Raw genomic sequence first — 19,490 nt, forward strand, 5'->3', positions numbered from 1 at the left:
AAAAGATAAATCTAATACATACAACTTCTACTGCCTTTCTGCTACATCTCTGGCATTATTCTTGACTATTTATATTGTCCTTTAAGTGTTTCAATTGTTCATAGGGAGGGAAGATTTCATTTTACACACACACACACACACACACACACACACACACACACACACAAACACAGACACACTACAACTTTATTTGTAAGTTATATAATCAAGGTGATAAAATAATAAAATAAATAATAGTTTATTTAGTAGATTGAATTCTGGATTCATGTAGCCTTGACGATGGAAGAAGACTGTATATCTTATGATGCAAAGTAAGAATTAGACTTTCAGTTTTTTGTTTTAATACACTCAGCTCTAGGATAATTTTTCTAAGCTTTTAAACAATATATATTATCCAAATATCAAATGCCAAAACAAACCACAAAAGAACCCACAGCTGTGTGGTTAGTATTATATTTCTCCAATTGCTAGTTCTTAAAACACCCATTATTTGACTTTCTCTTTTTAATCATCTAAAGAAATAAATACTTGACCCAGCTATACCATTCTTGGACAGATGCTCGACCATACAACAAGACCATTTGATCCACTATGTTCATAGCAGATTTATTCATAATAAATAGAAACTGGAAACAACCTAGATGTCCCTCAACAGAGGAATGGATAAAGAAACTGTGGTAATTTTACACAATGAAATACTACTCAGCCATTAAAATCAAGGATGAAAAAGATCATTCTGATTGAGGTAACACAGACCCAGAAAAACACACATGATATATACTTACTTATAAGTGGTTATTAGCTCAACATAGATGTCCTGTGACAGACTCCCCCCAGCTGGCTATCCAGACAGATTGCGGAGACTTTAAGCTAGACTCTGGGCAGAGCACTGAGCGTGGTAGGAAAGAGTAGGGGGATGGAAGGACCAAGAGGGTTTCTCCACAAGGAAACCATCAAGAGTGGCTGATCTAGACCCAGTTAGGCCTGCACAAACTGTTGAACCAACAAGACAATGCATTCAGAGATCCTAGACCCCCTCTTCCCATTAGCCAATGGACAGCTCATTCTCTACAATTGAAGGGGAGAGCAGACACTGCGTCTGACATGAACTCTGGTGCTCCTGATTTGATCACTGCCCCTTGGCAGGGGAGATCATGTGGACATACAGTGGAAGAGGATACAGGCTATCCAGATGAGACATGATAGGCTGTGGTCAGACTGTGGGGGAGGAGGATTCCCACACCCCCCTACACTCCCACACTCCCCTGCCAGAGGTCTAGGAGAGGGGACTAGGGTAAAAGATGGAGGGAGGGTGGAAACAGGAAGATACAAGAGAAGGGAAAACAATCAGGATGTAATAGGAACAAATCATAATAAGGAAGGAAGGAAGAAAGAAAGAAAGAAAGAAAGAAAGAAAGAAAAGAAAGAAATGCTTTAACGTAGTATTAGATCTCCCTTTAAATCCGATGGATGCTGTCATGGTTTGAAGAAAGGATTTCTATAATCTCATAGATTGAATGATTAGTTACCAGGGAGCGGTGCTATTATGAAGTATGGTTTTATTGGAGTTAGGTGTGCCCTTCTTGGAAGAAGTATGTCACTGGGGGTGGGATTTGCGGTTTCAAAAGCTCCACCCAGGTCCAACCTCTCTCTTTTGTTGATGCTTGTGGATGAGGATGACAAACTCTCAGCTCTCATGTCGATCTGTATGCTGCCATGCTCCAGCCGTAAAGATAATGGTAAACCTCTGAAACTGTAAATAAATCTCAATGAAATGCTTTCCTTTTTAAGAGTTGCCATGGTCATGGTGTTTTTTCACAGTAATAGAACACTGGTGAAAGACAGACGGTTTTCTAGTCTATTTCTTTTCATTAAAATTAATTTGCTCAATATAGTTAGTGATTTAATCTAAGCAAGATGAACTAGAAAAAGGAAATGTGATATTGTGAAAAAGGAAATTCAGAGAATGGTAAGTGTGCTTTAAATTGAAAAAAACTTGTGTTAGCTACTAAGGGAATAACAAGGGGCTTAAGCGTACAGTTGACTGTTCTTAAAGTTAGAGTTGACAACTTGAACATAGGCTGATCTTACATAAATCTTTCTATTTATAAGGAAATAAGAAAATGGTTGGAAAGTGGGACAAACATTTAAAATGCTGTTTAACATTTGGTTCTGACATTTGTCATGTACAATGGTGGGTAAATTTCCTGAAATTACTTAATTATTTTCATCGATGTAAAAATAAATGTAAATGTGAAATGAGGCTATTATGACCCTAATAAAAACATATGCAAAACAGCCACTGAAATGCTGTGAATAATGTTCCAGTTATAGTAAACAGATGCAAAATTAGGAAAATACAGAAACACTAAAACATTAAGTCTCAATAAAGAGAAATGGAGATTCAAAGGTATTTAGGGCAGACATATGATTTGTATAATTGGTTCCCTTTTAAACACAGAGATAGACTTTCCTGAGTTTGGATCTCACAATTTTGAACGGTTTCACCATGGTTTCTTTTCAGTGTTTTTCTTCATGTCCTGCCTATTTTTATCTTAAAAATGATTTGATATCTTTAAAAAGTGTTATTAAATTGTTTTCTTGAAGATATATGTCTCAACGGGATGAATCAAAGAACACAATTTATATGTTACTGAGTCCTGACACATTGCATTTGAGAAGCACTAAATGACTAGCGCACTGTTCATATACTTGGTATAGCAAAATATGTTTTTCCAATGTATCATGAGCCAGGATCCTATTGTGTAAATACAACCACACAAACCATTTCCAAGTTGATCTCTCTCTCTCTCTCTCTCTCTCTCTCTCTCTTTCTCTCTCTCTTTTTTTTTTTCCTCCCTCCCTCCCTCCCCCCCTCTCTCTCTCCATCCTCCAAGTAAACCCATGAAACTACTTAGTTAAACAAAATTAGGTGGAAATACAAGATAAAATAACTCTGAACTTGCAACCTTGGAGTCTTGGCTACATTAGACACTAAAGTATATTAAACTACATCAAGTATATTAAACCACATCTTATTTAAATTAGTCTTCTGAACAACAAATACCATTGACACATACTGAGGTGAATGCAAATTGGGTAATTTAAAACAAGAAGAAGCATTTTTAGAAGCCCTAAAATGAAGAGTAATTATACTCATTTAGATTACCATCAAATCTATAGGATTCAAATTTCAAGCGAATTAAGCATTAAAGGATGGATTTACTGACAGTTTTTTGAAGAGCTCCTCTGATTTGCAGTATTTTGGTTTGATATGCATGTGTATAAGACCATCTACTTCGAAAATGAAGTGCAGGGAATAATGTCAAGAGATCAATTTGGTGCAATCACTGTTCTGGACTTAGCATTGCGCAATGAGCTACAGTAAATTACTGAAGTGTCTCATTTTGAAGGGCACATTAAATAGCATTTAATTATATCTGTTCAAAACATGAAGGGATTTTAATGCAACACCCAAAATATCTAAAATTAGATTGAAGAATATGTTAGAAACATTTGCATGCTCACAGAGAATCACTAAAACTTCCTGATAAAGATGCCACTTATTCTCACAAAGAATATCCAGGGAGGTTTAGTGGCTCATCTATTGCTAATCTTACTCTGAGCTCCTATTGACTCTGCCTGCTCTAATTGTTGACATCTCAAACAATTTCTATTTACTCTTGCTTAGCATGATGCCTATAGCCCTGCAGGGAGCCCCTTTGAATTCACACACTTAATTACTTCCATCTCTCTAGGGAAGTGTTAACTCTGGCAGAAGGAGAGGGGAAAGAGTTTATTAAATGGTGCCATAAAATAGACAGTGATATTGTGGAGGGCTGTGTATGAAAGGAGACGTCAGAATAGATATCCTTTGGAAAAATATTTCTCAAGGGAAAGATAGCATGTCCACATAATCCCTTATTTTTCCACCAGCTGAAGGTTATCTAAATGTGTAGAGACACATTACATCATTTTACGTTTTAGCTATTATAAACATCATTTTATGTTTTATCTATTATTGATTAAAGGTCAAAACACAACTTGTAGATTTTTATAAAGGTCAGACCAAGTACAAATGGCTCTAATACGTACCAAAGATGATATCAGGTGTGCTGATTATACTAGTTTAGTTTTGAACCAATAGCCTTACTCCAAGCAAATATGGTTCTTCATATGTTTTCGGAATCCCTCTTATGCCTCTGTTGGCTCCCTGACTGTGGAATGACACATGCTGATTCTCTATTGTATTAAAGTTATAATACATTTTACTCTGGCAAGCAGAGGTAAGTGATAAAAAATCATACATTTTGGATGGTATCCATGTGTGAGTACCCTCCATTATTCTTGAATTATCAAAATTCCGTTTGTACATAGCACATTATTATGTAAGTCTTATAGCATCAATATATTCATCTTAGAGGAAAGCATTTCACATGCAAAAGCAGGTTCTTGCTAACTTTTTTTGCTCTTTTTTGAAAATATGTCTTATGATTCCTCAGACAAACTACTCTCAGCAGAGCGATATTCTATTATTTTCAATTCTTATGGGTGTGGTTTTATTGGATGGATTTTTATCATGTCTATAAACGTTCAGTTATTATTGTACCTGGAGTCCTTTTGCACTGACAGTAGTAGTAATATCTTAATGCATTTAAGTGCTTGAAAGTACCATGTGATTTTACTGTTCAGGAGCATCTAAACTTTTAATATGAGAGATAAACTTGCAAAGACTCTGGTTACTGAACTACAAATGGCACAAGGTAAAATTCTACAGGAACATCCCAAAAATTAAAATGATTTGAAAAACTTACTTATAACAATTTAAATGACTTGGGGAATTCTATTCTGACAGTTAGAATATTATATTAAACTGGTGGTTTAGAGACATGAAAATAAGATTGACAACAAACCCAGAAATTCTGCTGCTTCCCATTACCATGAAGCTAGGGGCACATAAAAACCAAAAATAAGTATGTGACACATTACAACTAAATCACAGGAAAGCAAGTTCCAACACAGCGCCCACCAAATTGATGTCATCTTCCAGGATTTCCTTTCTTTATCCGCATTAGTTGTTTGGCTAGTAATCATGAATTTGTTACAATTCAATGGATTAAAAAGAAAAAGAATTGTAATTTTTTATCTAAATCAATTTTTGAAAGTTTTTTTAATCTTTCAAAGGCATATAAATGTAATAAACATAGAAGTCTGAATTGGTAGAGACATGACAAACCCATTTTTTATGCACTATGACTTTGGAATTGGTCATTTTGCATCTGTCAGGATTCTTACTGGTTGAAAGGTAGCATATTGTGTATTCAGTCTCACATATTATATATAAAGATTATATTTTTGACATTAACTATTCTGGAGACCAGAAAATAGAAAAGGCTTAAGGTTCTGGTTTAGTGTCAAATATTTATTCTAGTAGAGTTGTTTCTTATATACAAAAATAGATCTCAGCTTATAAGTACATAAGAATAGACTTGGGTTTGCTGAAAAATGTTTATTTTTGTAAATATTAAACTAACACCATTGCTTTATGTTATGACATCTTATTGCATTACATAACATTCAGCTGCTATTCATGGCATCTTTGTTTAAATTTCATTTGACTTTTTGAAACATGACTTAAGGAACAAAATTTGCTCTGTGTGCTTTATGGACCATGAAGTGTTTATTTCTTTTCAATGTGTGATTATTTTTATGTGTAGAAAAGCATGGGTTGTCAGCTGAATATGTCGCAATGTATAATCTTTAAACGTTTTATGGAGAATTCTGCAAATAACACATCTTTTCCTATATATTTTCAACTGACAGTCAATGGGAAACTAAAATTATTGCTCTTGTCGGAACCTGTACTCAACTAAAACATCTGAAACTAAGTTCTTTATCAAGATGGTCGTCTTCAGATCATCTACTGTTGTAAAATATTGTTAACAGAATTTTTCTTCTTCCAGTTTTGGCAATTTTGGCAGTTGAATCTGTGAGGTAAACTTAAGCCCTATTGCCACAAATGGAGGAGAAGAATGAAAGGAGAGCTAAAGAATCCTAAAAAAAAGTTGGATGTTTGAAAAAGTCAAACACAGCAGACAGTTTCCACAGCAGGTAAGTTCTCATTTATCTTGAAATCTATCATTCAGTTTTATGCTAATAAAACTTATAAAATAGTTCCATATTTAAAATAGCCATCTAAGAAGGAATAACGATAGTTTGCTTCATTACTCTTAGTACATAAATTATAAATGTAAAATGATCAAAATTGAAAAATCTACAGCAAATACCACTTAAATAGTTTTGAAAGAAGCAATACAGACCATTTCAAAATCAAAAGTATTTAGGCTTCCTTTAATATCTATTTGTTTCTATAAAGAATGAACATGATCAAAAGGAAATTATAAAGTGAAAAAATGAATTTTTTCTTACGGTTCTTGAGGAATAGTCAGTCATGATAGGACAGTGTGGGGCATGGCAGCAGCCAGCCCGAGCTCTTGAGGGCTATCAACATTCATAGGCAAGAAGCAGAGAAAGGAGACTGAAAGTGAGTACAGGCTACAAACTCTCTATTTATCCTCTATCTACCTATCTATCATCTATAAATAGATAACTAAACCAATCTACATGTATAAACATACAGATATAAAGTATATTCTAAATATATAATATATAAATTATTTATATTACAAATAATCTCAATACACTTCAAGAATTGCATCCTCCCAAAAAAAGAAGAGCTAAAAATTCACCCACAAAACACACACCTTAAATCATTGCAGGCATGTGGAAAAACATGGAAGGAATCTACTACATACAGTGGCACTGTTCATTTGTTTTAACTGAGCAGTGGACGCCAAGGAAAATTTTTAGTTTAAGGAAGGTTTACTGAAGCTATTGCTATCTTTTAATGCATACTGGTGCCTGTCTGGCTCAGGCAAATTCTTTAGCCTGAGCCCTTACTGCTAAAAGAGATAAAGGTGACAGGAGTACAGGTTAGTAGCTTTCCAAACACCTTTATCTCTTTTAACACTTACAGCTCAAGCTACACAGGTAATCAAGTTTATTCCCTCTCAAGTCTCTGATGGAGTTAACGGTCAGGTAGCTTAGTTTTACAGTGAAGCTTAGTTCTTTAAGGTTTAGGTCTAGATAGATGTTTTAATTTGATAATGACAAGATGTGATGGAGATTGATTTACATTCAGAATTTTAGACGCACCAAGATAGGAAAGATGTTTTCTTCACGGCTGTCAAATGCAAATAGCCAAAACACTAAGAATGTAACATGTGTATAATTCCTGATTCTGTCATTGTTTTTCTTGCTGTAGGTAGATTATTGTATATACATGTAATAATATAAATGTATATGTAAAAATAAAAAATGTTTAATTAATAAAAAATTAAAAAATGGAGATAAAGGTGACTCTAGGGTTAAGTACGTGTATCTTCTCTATACTTTACATTCTAAACTCAATACCTCCTGTTGGAGACACTGTATTGCAAAAGTCTGTGAAAAACACAGTAACCAAAAAACATGTCTTATTGTATTTTCCATCAGTAAATTTAGTAGTCATGAGCTTTATCATGGCTATTGTATTTCCTATCATTTTATGCTTCAAATTCTAAAGTGTGTATTTACTTTAAATAAATAACTGTATTGATTATAAATTTAGATATGTGAACATGCAACACACATATTAGTAATATTACATGTTAAAAATATATGGCAATATTGTGGCACTAAATGTAATAAATATTCATAGCGAATAAGATCACGTTAAAGAACAGAGTGTCAAGTAACTATAATTATAGAGATGGCTGGGGAACTCAAACTGAGAAAATTTTGAAATTTATAACAATTTTAATTACTAAAATACACATGTTCTCATGGTTCAATAATTCTAACTTACTGCTGCCATCTATGCAAATGCCATTAATTCTTAGGGAACCTTAAGAGCTATTGATGCTTTGTGAGATGAAGACGACTGTGATTGACATTTATTTTTGTTGTCTACCACATTCTTGCGAGAAAATCCTCATTTATCTTTGCAGTTGTTTTTATAGCGTTTGGAGGCTTGAATGTTAGCAACATTTGACCCTTGAACACTTCTATCTTCTCTCAGACTTGTCCAATATTAGCGAACAACAAAGGGTCATCTGTCACTGTGTCACACTTGCCTGGAGAATTTCTTAAGGGCTTAAGAAGAATGATGTGGTCGGTCTTTAAGCCCTGAGACTCCTGAAGATGAATTTTCTGCCTCTTTTTACAGAAATCATTCTGTCACTGGTGAAAGTGTGCTCTGTGCCTGATTCATCTACTTAATGTTCTTCTGTTGAGATAACATGAATAATCTGTTTTGAAGATACTTCAACATAAGCCTAGATTACGATCATTTGTAGGTAGACTTATATAGGCTGGGCTTGTGGGGAATATCCAAAGAAGACCTAACATTGTTGTGCTTATCATGGAAGCAAATATGTTTGCTTTGTTTATATTTGGTTGGGTTTTTTTTTTAATTGAGGAAATGGAGCTGCTATGTGTCCTTCCCCATCCGCCCCCCCTCCCTTTTTTTTAAACTGGATATCTCAAAAGCTCAATGGCCTCTATGATGTCTGTTGGCAGAGTCTGGGAAGAAGCCACAAGCTGTCATGTCAGGCCATAATTTTTATAAAAGAGTAGTTTTCCTCAGTAAGGCATTAGACATGCTATAATTTGTCTTTGTTCTGTAATCTTGAGTCCTGAAGAGCAAGGAGCTCTGGACTTAAAAATGACAGAGTTCCAAACCTTCCAGCACCTCCAAATGACCCAACAATTGCATTTCTGGGCACTGATCCCAGAGAAATGAAAACTTATGTTCACAGCAATACCTGTACACTACTGTTGATGACAAGGTTATTTGTTACAGGCTGTGTGTGGAAATAACTCATATGGTCTTCCGCAGGTACATAGTTAAACAAACCATGGTTTGCTTATGCCACAGAACACTGCTCAGTAATGCTTCACTGACAAGTGGAAAGTTTGAATAAATATCAAGTTAGGTATACCAAAATAAAAAGGTGAACTAAGACATTTGTATATGTAATTACATATATATATATATATATATATATATATATATATATAGAGAGAGAGAGAGAGAGAGAGAGAGAGAGATAATATAGTATATATTTAGTCTATACATATTGTTATTAAAATGACTAGGAAAACTAACATGCCAGAATCTACAGAGACTCTGAAAGCTGATAAATATGAACACAAACATTATGTAGAGATGTAGAGGAGGTTGCACATAGGAGAGAGTAATGGAATATTAAGGGAGATTACCATGGAATAAGTGCAACTACAAGGAAGGAAGAGTTATTTCATATTGTTTCCAGTGAGCAAGTAAGAATAATTAAGTTAGTTACTGGTCAGGAATGTCTTAGTATAAGGAACAATGTGATTCTTTGCCCCAGAGGTTCACATTAAGGAAGATGACAAGGGCAAGTATTGCATTATGTAACCTAAATTTTTTTTCACATTCTTCAGTTGCTCAGTTTGCTCATATTTGAATAATGCATTTAAAAATAATTTTTCATATGTAACAATTCCAGTTATTTACATACCTTTTGATTAAATCATAATATTCAAATTCATATATCCAAGTACATATTTTATGCACATTTGTAGCCTCAATTATTATAATTCTAAATGAGAAAAATTCAAATAATATTATCAAATGAGTAAATATTTAAACATATCCATATGCTCTAGAGCAGTGATAATAAAGTAATCATATTTTATGTTTCATCATAGACAAATCACTCAAAAGTAAGGTGAAACAAAAATATGTAACTAAAGATTATTCACTGTGAATGCTTTAATTTATTTAACGTCCAAATGTTGTTTAATGAGTCTGTGGATGCAGAGTCTCCTCACTATGTCTTGTGACGGACACAGGGTGCTAGAGACAACACTTCCGCTCTAATTTTGTTTGTTTATCTAGGTGAAGAGAATGTGAGTGAGTAATCCAAATTTCATTTTCATTTGCTGTTCATTTAAGATTTGTGTTCTCCATGAGCAGCACACATCAGTTACAGTTTGTGCTACTGATCTGAATATTTACTCATTACAGCAGGCAAGAAATAGGGTTTTCATTCAGCTTCTAGATTCGGGAATTAGATTACCTTTGCTAACTTGCGTTTCAATAACCACACACCTTCACATTTGTATTATTTACTCGCATATGAAAAGACTTAGGTATTTCCTCCTTTCTTAATGGTTTATACATCTAGAGGACCTGAGTTCTATTCTCAGTACTCATTTCAGAGGTTTTGCAATCATTATAATTATAGGCCCAGAGAATCTAGGATAACTAGCTTCCAAGGGATCCTGCAGGCACACGCACACATATATATAGATATAACTAAAAGCAATAGAAAGAAATAATCTAAGTCTTTCAAGAGGAACATGTAAATATATTTTGAATAGTTCATAAAATATTTATGGTAACATGTTTTACTCGAGCTACTGTTTCCCCGTAAGGACAAACATTAAATGTGGTAACATTTCAATCAATTAGTAACTAGGAAATCCTTTTTAAGTGTCATAACACAATCTAGTCAGATAATACTGTATATGCACAAATATACAGCTCTACAGGGCTTCAGCCTGTTCTGCCTACTGGAAATATGTGGAAACCATTACTAATAATAGTTAATTAGATGAGATGACTGTATTCATGTAAATAAATAATGTAGAGTCAATAATTAAGTTAATGACCATTCAACCATAAAGAATATGAAAATAACGCATTGCAACGAAGTGACATGTTTTAAGTAAACTAGAAAAATTTAAAAGGGAACGTTAGCTATTACTTGAGCAATGGTTTCCTGGATATGACACCTACATAACAACAAGAAAATCAAAGTGAGACAAGCAGAACTACCACCAATGTAAAATCTGCACGTGAAGGAGTGACTCAGAGCCTGAAAATTTCCCTGTGAATATGAAGGAAATATTTATATGCCATAAATCTCATAAGGGGTAATTATCAAAACATATTAGGAATGCTCATAATTTGGTAGCAAACACAACAATAGGCGAAGAACTTAACTATTCGCTTTTTCTATTCTTTCCTTTTTTTTTTTTTTTTTTTTTTTGGTTTGTTTTGTTTTTTGGAGACAGGGTCTCTCTACGCAGCCTTGGCTGTTCTGGACTCACTTTATAGACCAGGCAGGTGTCAAACTCACAGAGATCCACCTGCCTCTGCCACTCAGAGTGCTGGGATTACATGTGCGTGCCCTGCGTATATGGACTTCAAAAAGATTTAGTCACTAACTTTCACTTTCTATCCAAATCCCCAATTTTTACCCCCTCCCTCTTCTTCTCCTGACCCCACCCTCTCTCCTTCTTTTCTCTCCTGCCTCTCCTATTTCTCAGAAAAGGGGAGCCCACCCACCCACCTGCCCACCACAGCTCATCGAGTCACATCAGGACTGAGCACATCTTCTTTCCCCTGTAGCCTGGTGAGGCAGCACAAAGGGGAGATGTGGCGTGATTAAAAAGAAACCTGGTGGCTGCACAAGTATTTAATCCCAGCATTTGGGAGGCAGAGGCAGATGGATCTCTGAGGCCAGCCTGATCTACAAAGTGAGTCTAGGATAGCGAAGGCTACACAGAGAAACCATGTCTCAAAAAAACAAACAAATAAACAAAAAACAACATATATATATATATATATATATATATATATATATATATATATATATATCCAATGGTACACTGAATAAACATTTTTCAAAGAGAAAATATGGTAACTTATATAAGAATATTTGTTTTGTCATCACTAATCATTACTGTTATATGAATAAAGCACATATGCTCTCATACGTAACAGTGGTGTGTTAGCTACTCCCATAGTAAAGAAAATTCTAAAATAAGTTTATTTATTTATTTGGTTGGTTGGTTTTGGTTTTACAAGACAGAGTTTCTCTGTGTGTAGCCCTGGCTGTCCTGGACCTGCTCTGTAGACCAAGCTGGCCTCTGACTCACAGAGATCAGTGTGCCTATGCCTCCCGGAGTGCTGGGATTACCTGCAGTGCCACCACACCTGGCTAAAATAATTTTTTTAAAAGAAGGGTCAAGAGGATGGTTCAGTGCATCTGACAGCTTCCTGCAAATCCTGATGACCTTTGTTCAATCCCTGAATTCTGTATGGGAGAAAGAGATTAGATGGGGGCAAGTTCTCCTCTGACCTCACATCCTGCTACAGCCCACACAGACACACACACTTAGAACCACACAGATAGGTAGATAGATAGATAGATAGATAGATAGATAGATAAATGTAACTTTTCAATCCTAGAGTGAAAAACTCATTGTGCATTACAGTTACAAAGGCTGCAGACCAAGGCATGTGCAAAACATTATAATCAAGCCCCAGAAAAGAAAACTAAACAGCATTAGCATGATATTGTCATGCTAAGCAAAATAAGTCAATAATACAGAGACACACAGAGCATGCTCACACATAGGTATACTATGATTTTAAATATTATATACATGTATATATGGTTATTAAAATAAAACAGAAAATGGAGAGAAGAGTGGTTCTAGGAGCTGAGAAAAAAATACAAGGTTGCTGTTTAATAAGTATGAAGCTTCAGTTTTGTAATGAGAATTAAACCTTCAAGTCAATGATAAATATCTTGTAAACAATTAAAATCTTGTAATGAGTAGACAATACTTAGGTACGCACAAATATAATTTCAGAAATCAGACAGGTCCAAGATTCAAAAATGTTCTAATCATCTGAGTCCATTATATGTGACTGAGAAATGTTAATGCACACGTTGAGTTTAACAATTCTCAAACATTAGTGTTTTATCTGTGATTATATTTGTTCTATTCTTTTCTATTGTCTCTTCTCCTGAGCTTAAAAAAGAAAATTTCAAGAGATTATTCAAACCAGCACTGTTCTACTTATCAGAAGAAAAAGCACATAAGGAACAAAAAAATATCATTACTGATTTTCATAAGAGGAGCCTTTTAAAAATTCCAATACATATAGAATCAACCATAGATTTTGAACTGAAGAAGAGAGTATGAAAATCCTCCTTTGGCTGTTAAACCCTTTTTTCTTAAGAAAACCACTTAAAACCTGTAGCATTCAACTTCCTTTATAAAATCTGGGGGCGGGGGGCGGGGGAGTACAAATATATGGGCTAGCATTTGGTGAAGTCACTGTTGTTAGTTTTTGAAAAAATGATACTTCCTCCTACAGCTGTTTTCATATCAGTATTAGTGAATCCTCTAGGAATATTTTATGCGCTTTATGTTTAAGTGGAATGTTACTTTTTGTTTTGAATTCTGTTGATCATTTCAAAAGGAAAACATGCTTCAATTAATTTTTGAATTTTAATAGCAATAACCGAAGGAGATATATAATTATGAACTTCTATTTTGCTGCTTTATCTTTTTGTTCACACATTCTAAGCTATCTTTCTGTATTTTAAAATGATTCAATCAAATTATCCTTCAATATATCTACTAATTTGAATCTCCTACTTTAATTGTATTAAAAACATGATGTTAGAATTTAAAGTTTCTGAATTCCTAAACTTCTCACTGAGATAAAAATGACAAAATACTACAGTCCGACACGGTCTCTCTCTGTGTGTGTGTGTGTGTGTGTGTGTGTGTGTGTGTGTGTGTGTACATATATATATGTATATATACATGTATATATACACATACATACATACATACAATTACATAATTGTATTTTCACTATTTCTACCTCACCTATATGTGTCCAACTCCTCTCATGATCCACTCTCTCTCTCTCTCTCTCTTAAAATCATAATCTCTTTTCTTTAATTGCTAATGTCACATAATACATGAATATTTATGCATATATATAGACATATACATATATATATATACCCACACACATACATATACATATACAAAACTTACTGAGCATATTTAGTGTTATTCTTGTATGCATGACTTTATGGCTTGACATTGGAGAACCTATCAGGGCCGCAACCCTGGATATCACCAATTCTTTCCCTCTCACTAGTCGCTGATTGCCTGAAGATTTCTATCGATAAGTGAGGCTTTGTGGAATTTCAACCACCCATGTGGTCATGTTCTCAGATGTTATCATCGTGAAGGTCTGGTTTAGATAAACATCTCACTGAAGATGTAATGAGATATCATGTGCAATGACATTATTTTAATGACATGAATACTTAATTCCTTAGTCTCTGAATAATATTATGATATTTAAAGTTTCTGCCACATGCATTATTCTCTTAAATGACTCTACTGATTTACAATGAAGAGTATTCACAGTTAACTTTTAGTGCTAATTCCTTTCTCTTTATTGTGTTAAATATATGACATAGTTCAAATAAATACAAATGGAAATTGGTTCAGTTTTTTAGTATCAATGAAAAACTGTAGTTTATGTGTGTAGTCTGTGCTGATAATAAAATCACATAGTATATGTATGATTATCATTTTTCCATCAAGACAGTGAAAACATTCCCTGTTCCTAAGAATAGATCATGATTGGCTTACTTTAATAATAGTAAAATTTAAATATAAATTTAATGATCTTTTTCTTTCTTTCTTTCCTTCTTTCTTTGCTTTTTCCAGACAGGTTTTCTATGTGTAGCCTTGGCTGTGCTAGAGTCACATTTAGACCAGGATGGCCTCAAACTCATAGAGATCAGCCTGCCTCTGCCTCACCAAAGTTTGGTATTACATACCTGTACATTCCTGGCCTGAGAAATTTCTTTGCTTTGCTTTGCTTTCTTTCTTTCTTTCTTTCTTTCTTTCTTTCTTTCTTTCTTTTTGTTTGATTGTATGGTTTTGTTTTTTGAGACAGTGTTTCTCTATGTAGCCTTGGCTGTCCTGGACTCACATTGTAGACCAAGCTGACCTCAAACTCAGAGCAATCCACCTGCCTCTGCCTCCCAAGTGCTGGGATTACAGCCATGCACCACTACATCCGTCTGACAAATTTCTTTAATGATGCTTGCAATATTGTTGCTGTATTGCCTTCCAGCCTTGCTTCCTGCTTTCATATGTTCCCTCTTGAATTACTATTTGTTAAAAACTTAAGAGTTGCGATTGGTGTGTTGTACTACTGAAAAGAGCATGTAGGGTGTGGAGATACTGCTCATTGAGGAGGAGTTTTCATTGAAAGCATGGGAACCTGAATCTGATCCTCAGAAACCACTAAACATTTGACATGGTACAAAATTCTATCATTATACCACCAGGAAGAAAAACACAGCCTGATGAATAGTGCTCACCAGCCAGCCAATACACACACACACACACACACAGACACACACACACACACACACACAGACACACACAGACACACACAGACACACACACACACACACACACACACACACACACACGCACGGATGGTATCCAATGAATATCAACACCCATCGAACATCAACTCCAGATGCAAGCACATGCATGTGCTTGCTCACGTGCACACATTGTGCCCCTCAAATACAATGACACTCAAAAAACAAACTGCAAAACAAAACCAAGAAAAAATATGTGAAAAACTGTAGTGGTTAAGTGTTAGCCACCCAGGGACTGAAGTATCCACATTACTGTGTGGGAGACGCATTTCATGTCATCACTAAGCAGTGAAATCAGGGCAGCTTCATCCTCCAGCCAGATGCAATCTTGTGAAAGATTCAAACTCTGGTGCCTCATATTTGACCATGTCCCCTGGAGGGGGAGGCCTGGTGGCACTCAGAGGAAGAAGAGCAGGTTACCAAGAAGAGACTCGATACCCTATGAGCATATACAGGGGGAGGTAATCCCCCTCAGGAACAGTCATAGGGGAGGGGAATAAGGGGAAAATGGGAGGGAGGGAAGAATGGGAGGATACAAGGGATGGGATAACCATTGAGATGTAACAAGAATAAATTAATAAAAAATTTAAAAAAAAGAAAGATCCCTTCTCCCCCAGCTAAGTTGTCCTTAATTTTGACCCATAGGAAAAAAAGTGTGTGTGTGAAGTAATAATCATTTTTTCACTTTTCCAAGTTTAAGGAATACTAATACAGGTAAAAAGAATATAGAATTGGCATCATAACATCAGTTGCCAAATTCTTACTTCACTTGCTTCATCAAACTTCAAAATGAGAGTTAGCTGTTCTTTAGACTTGGTCATGTAGGTCCATTCGTACAGGGTTATTCCTCTGATAAACTCCAGTCAAGTGTTCCCTGTTATTGTGTCAAGCATCAGAAAGACAAGTCTATAAACCAACCTTTTTTGTCCTCGTTACCAGTTTTAAAATGAAATACGTCAACAACTTCTAATGTTAAAATTTCAAAATATATGAAATAAGTAATTTAAATGGAAGAAAATATTCACATTTTTGCTCAACAGCTTTATTCCAGTCAAATTTGGCTTAAATTTTTGCTACTAGAATTTAGACAAACCAAAAATAGTGGAAAGCCATGAATCATATCATAAGATGCCTGACCTCTCCACTGTTCAGAGCCAACCTCGGGTCATTCAAGGCTAAAAGAATCTACTGGCTATGGAAAAATACTGATGCCCCATTCCAAAGCTAACTTCCTCCTTTCATTCTCTGCATAACTTCCTCCTTTCACCCCCTGCAGATGTTATTTAGCAGGTTAGCTCAGGACTTTCCAAGAGATAGTTAGCTAAGATAAGATAGGAATTGTTCCAAGATGAACCATAGGATGTTCCCCTGATGACATCATCTGGAGGCATTCTCGGGCCCCCACCCCTGCTGCTTAGCCCCTGCTTCCACCCCATATAAGCTTTTGCTTTTGATTCAATAAACAGACCTTGATAGGAATGCTACTTGGTCTTGCCTTTCTCTTCTCCGTCCCATCTCTCAGGTATGGCTCCCCTGGCGACCCCATAATTACTGGTCCTGATGGACAGGACACTCCACCTCATTAGAAAGTCAGAGGGCTGATGCAATTGCTCAGTGTGTAAATGTGCTTCCTCTCATGCTTCTCAACCTGAATTCAATCCCCAGCCCTCTTATGGTGGATGGAGAGAACAGATTCCCACAATTCAATCTGCATCTAGTCTCCATAGCCACACCTAAGCACACAATATGCACAAATAGATAAATCCATTTTAAAAGTAAAGCTCTAAAAATGTTAAGATACATATTTGTAGTGCAAATACTTAGATTCATAACCTCTAATAGCAGGTTAAAAGGTTTGTTTTCGTTTTTTGGGGTCTTGGTGTTTTTATTTTTCAAATTTCAAAAATTTTATTAAAGCACAATTTGTACCAAATTTAAGTAGAGATTAATGCATCACTCTCCTTAGACATTTATTCTTTTCTTTTGCTTAATATTTCTAGAATCGATCCATCAAGTTTGCTGAGATGAACAGCATCACTGTTTTCAGTAGTAACCCTGTTATGCAGTACAAGCCTATAGCTTCCTCTTTCTAATTAAATAATCAATCATAGATTGGCTTTAACCTATCCTAAGAAACATCAATTAAAAACTTTATAAATAAATAGGTGTGACTGTGAGAAACTGAAGACAAGAAAGTTATGAATGAATGGTTTTCATGTCAAATTTAAGAGAGTTTGCAATCCATGTATCAAGAATGTATTCATTACAGAGTTTGAAAGAAAAGTTTGTTACTGTTCTGAGTAAGTATAACATGAGGAAATTGATTTTAAATTTTGAGAGGAGTTTACTGAATTAAAATCTAATACACTCACAATAAAGAAAGTCCTGAAAATGTTAAATACCACTTGAACTCGATTTTGTATTTGTGCACAAGAAAGGCTTAGTACTCAGTAAATAATGACTGGACATCCTACACGTATGACCTAATTAATTTTAATAGAGAAGATGATTCTTGAAAGAAACGAATTTATAAGTTTTAAAGTATATTAATATTTACATATGTAGTATTTACGCATAATACTTTCACAAACTTTTCTGTGGTAGAAAAAATTCAATAAAATATTTAATAAAAAATAAATAAATTTTTAAGAGAAAACAAAAAAAATAAATGATTTGGAACAATCATTTAATGTAACAAAGAATGGAACATTTGTAAAAAATGAGTTGTTTCTGCCATATAAAAGTTTGGTTTTGAGGTAAATTCTCTATCGTCAAATGGGACAATACTGAGTCTCTGCATTTCTACAAATAACGCTTCAAAGAGTTTGAGTTTTCTTTTTCTCTCACTTTGAAGTTTAAAAAATTATGAAATGAGTTTAATTGTAAATAAAGCAACATGCAACACTTTTGATCGTTAACATTCAAATAATATCATTGAAGAGAAACATGTATGAGCAACCACCTCAGTATCCTTCATAGTCTTTCTTCAAATTCAAAGTGTCCATAGAGCCACAATTGGCAGTATGTAGACAGAATTCATCAAGTATCTGAAGAGACAAATGAAGTAGTCCCCTTCCTTCTCAGTGTCAAGGACACACTGGGTTCCTGCCTGAGTCTATGCTGACAAAATAGACTATGCTCTGAAAATAGATCCCATCTTCCCAAGCATCTTTTTTGGGTCTCTGCTGAATAAGACAATTGAAAGCGATGACTCTGGAATTTCTGCTTGTGCTTGATGATTTAATGGCTCTACCTCATAAGAAGATACAGCCAAGAAAAGCATGGAACATAAGAGCATAAGAAAGTAGAGGGATTTATATATGGAAAATACAAGTTGTCAGCATACATAAAGGATGGGAGTCTACACAGGTACTTAGGCTCCATAAGACATAAGAAGAATATATGATGCTAAATTAGAAAAAAAAATCATTAAAAAAAAATCAGGATTCCAAGAATTTATTTATATGTAAACATTGCAAAATGTCAGAGAACTCACTACTCTAATTTTAAACCTGATGCTATACATTAACTATTCATGTAGTTTGGATAAATAGTATTAACTGCTCTCCTTTCTGGGAAACATACACAAATACAAACAAACATACATATAATTTATTATTTTCAAATATGATAATACTACCATATCAACTTTCATAAGAAGAGGAGAAAAATGTCTTTAATTATATTGAGAAATTCAGGATAACTGTAGTTTTATTCCTTGGGAAAAATGCAGATATATGCCAATATCACCCTCAATCCACATGATTTAGTTCATTGAAAGAACAGATCTGAAGGCAGCCATTACATTTCAGAACACCTATATCAAGAAGGCTTTCTATTTGTTCTTTTTGCTAAGAGATGTTTTTTCAATATTGATGAAGGTCTTCAGTTCAAATTACTAAAGAATGTAGTTCCAAATGTAAAGCCTGGAGGATTTGAGATATAGAAGGAAAAACAAAACAAAAATAAACAAACAAGCAAAAACACAAGTTCAAGTATTCCAACTCACACATTTGGAAGCGGTTTTGCCAAGAGGTAGTTGGATAAATAATAGCCAGGCTCTAGAATGGTCATACTGTTCCATTTTAATTACATTTTATCTAGGTAGAATTGTAC

The 19,490-nt window shown here is 34.7% G+C and overlaps 1 protein-coding gene across 8 annotated transcripts in view; it reads right to left on the bottom strand.

Annotated features, from left to right (window-relative positions):
* Positions 1-19,490, bottom strand: part of CDH18 (cadherin 18) — an 838,900-nt gene that overhangs the window by 311,343 nt on the left and 508,067 nt on the right. Inside the window, exon 1 of one of the 8 annotated variants that reach the window (XM_084783761.1) lies at positions 6,430-6,483. The exons of the other annotated variants lie outside the window; for them this stretch is intronic. The gene's annotated coding sequence lies outside the window, so the exon portion shown is untranslated. Of the gene's footprint in view, positions 1-6,429; positions 6,484-19,490 lie in introns of those variants that run through there. 8 annotated transcript variants of the gene reach the window in all.

This window comes from Acomys minous (assembly GCF_964271855.1).
Source record: "Acomys minous genome assembly, chromosome: 5".
Taxonomy (NCBI): Eukaryota; Metazoa; Chordata; class Mammalia; order Rodentia; family Muridae; genus Acomys; species Acomys minous.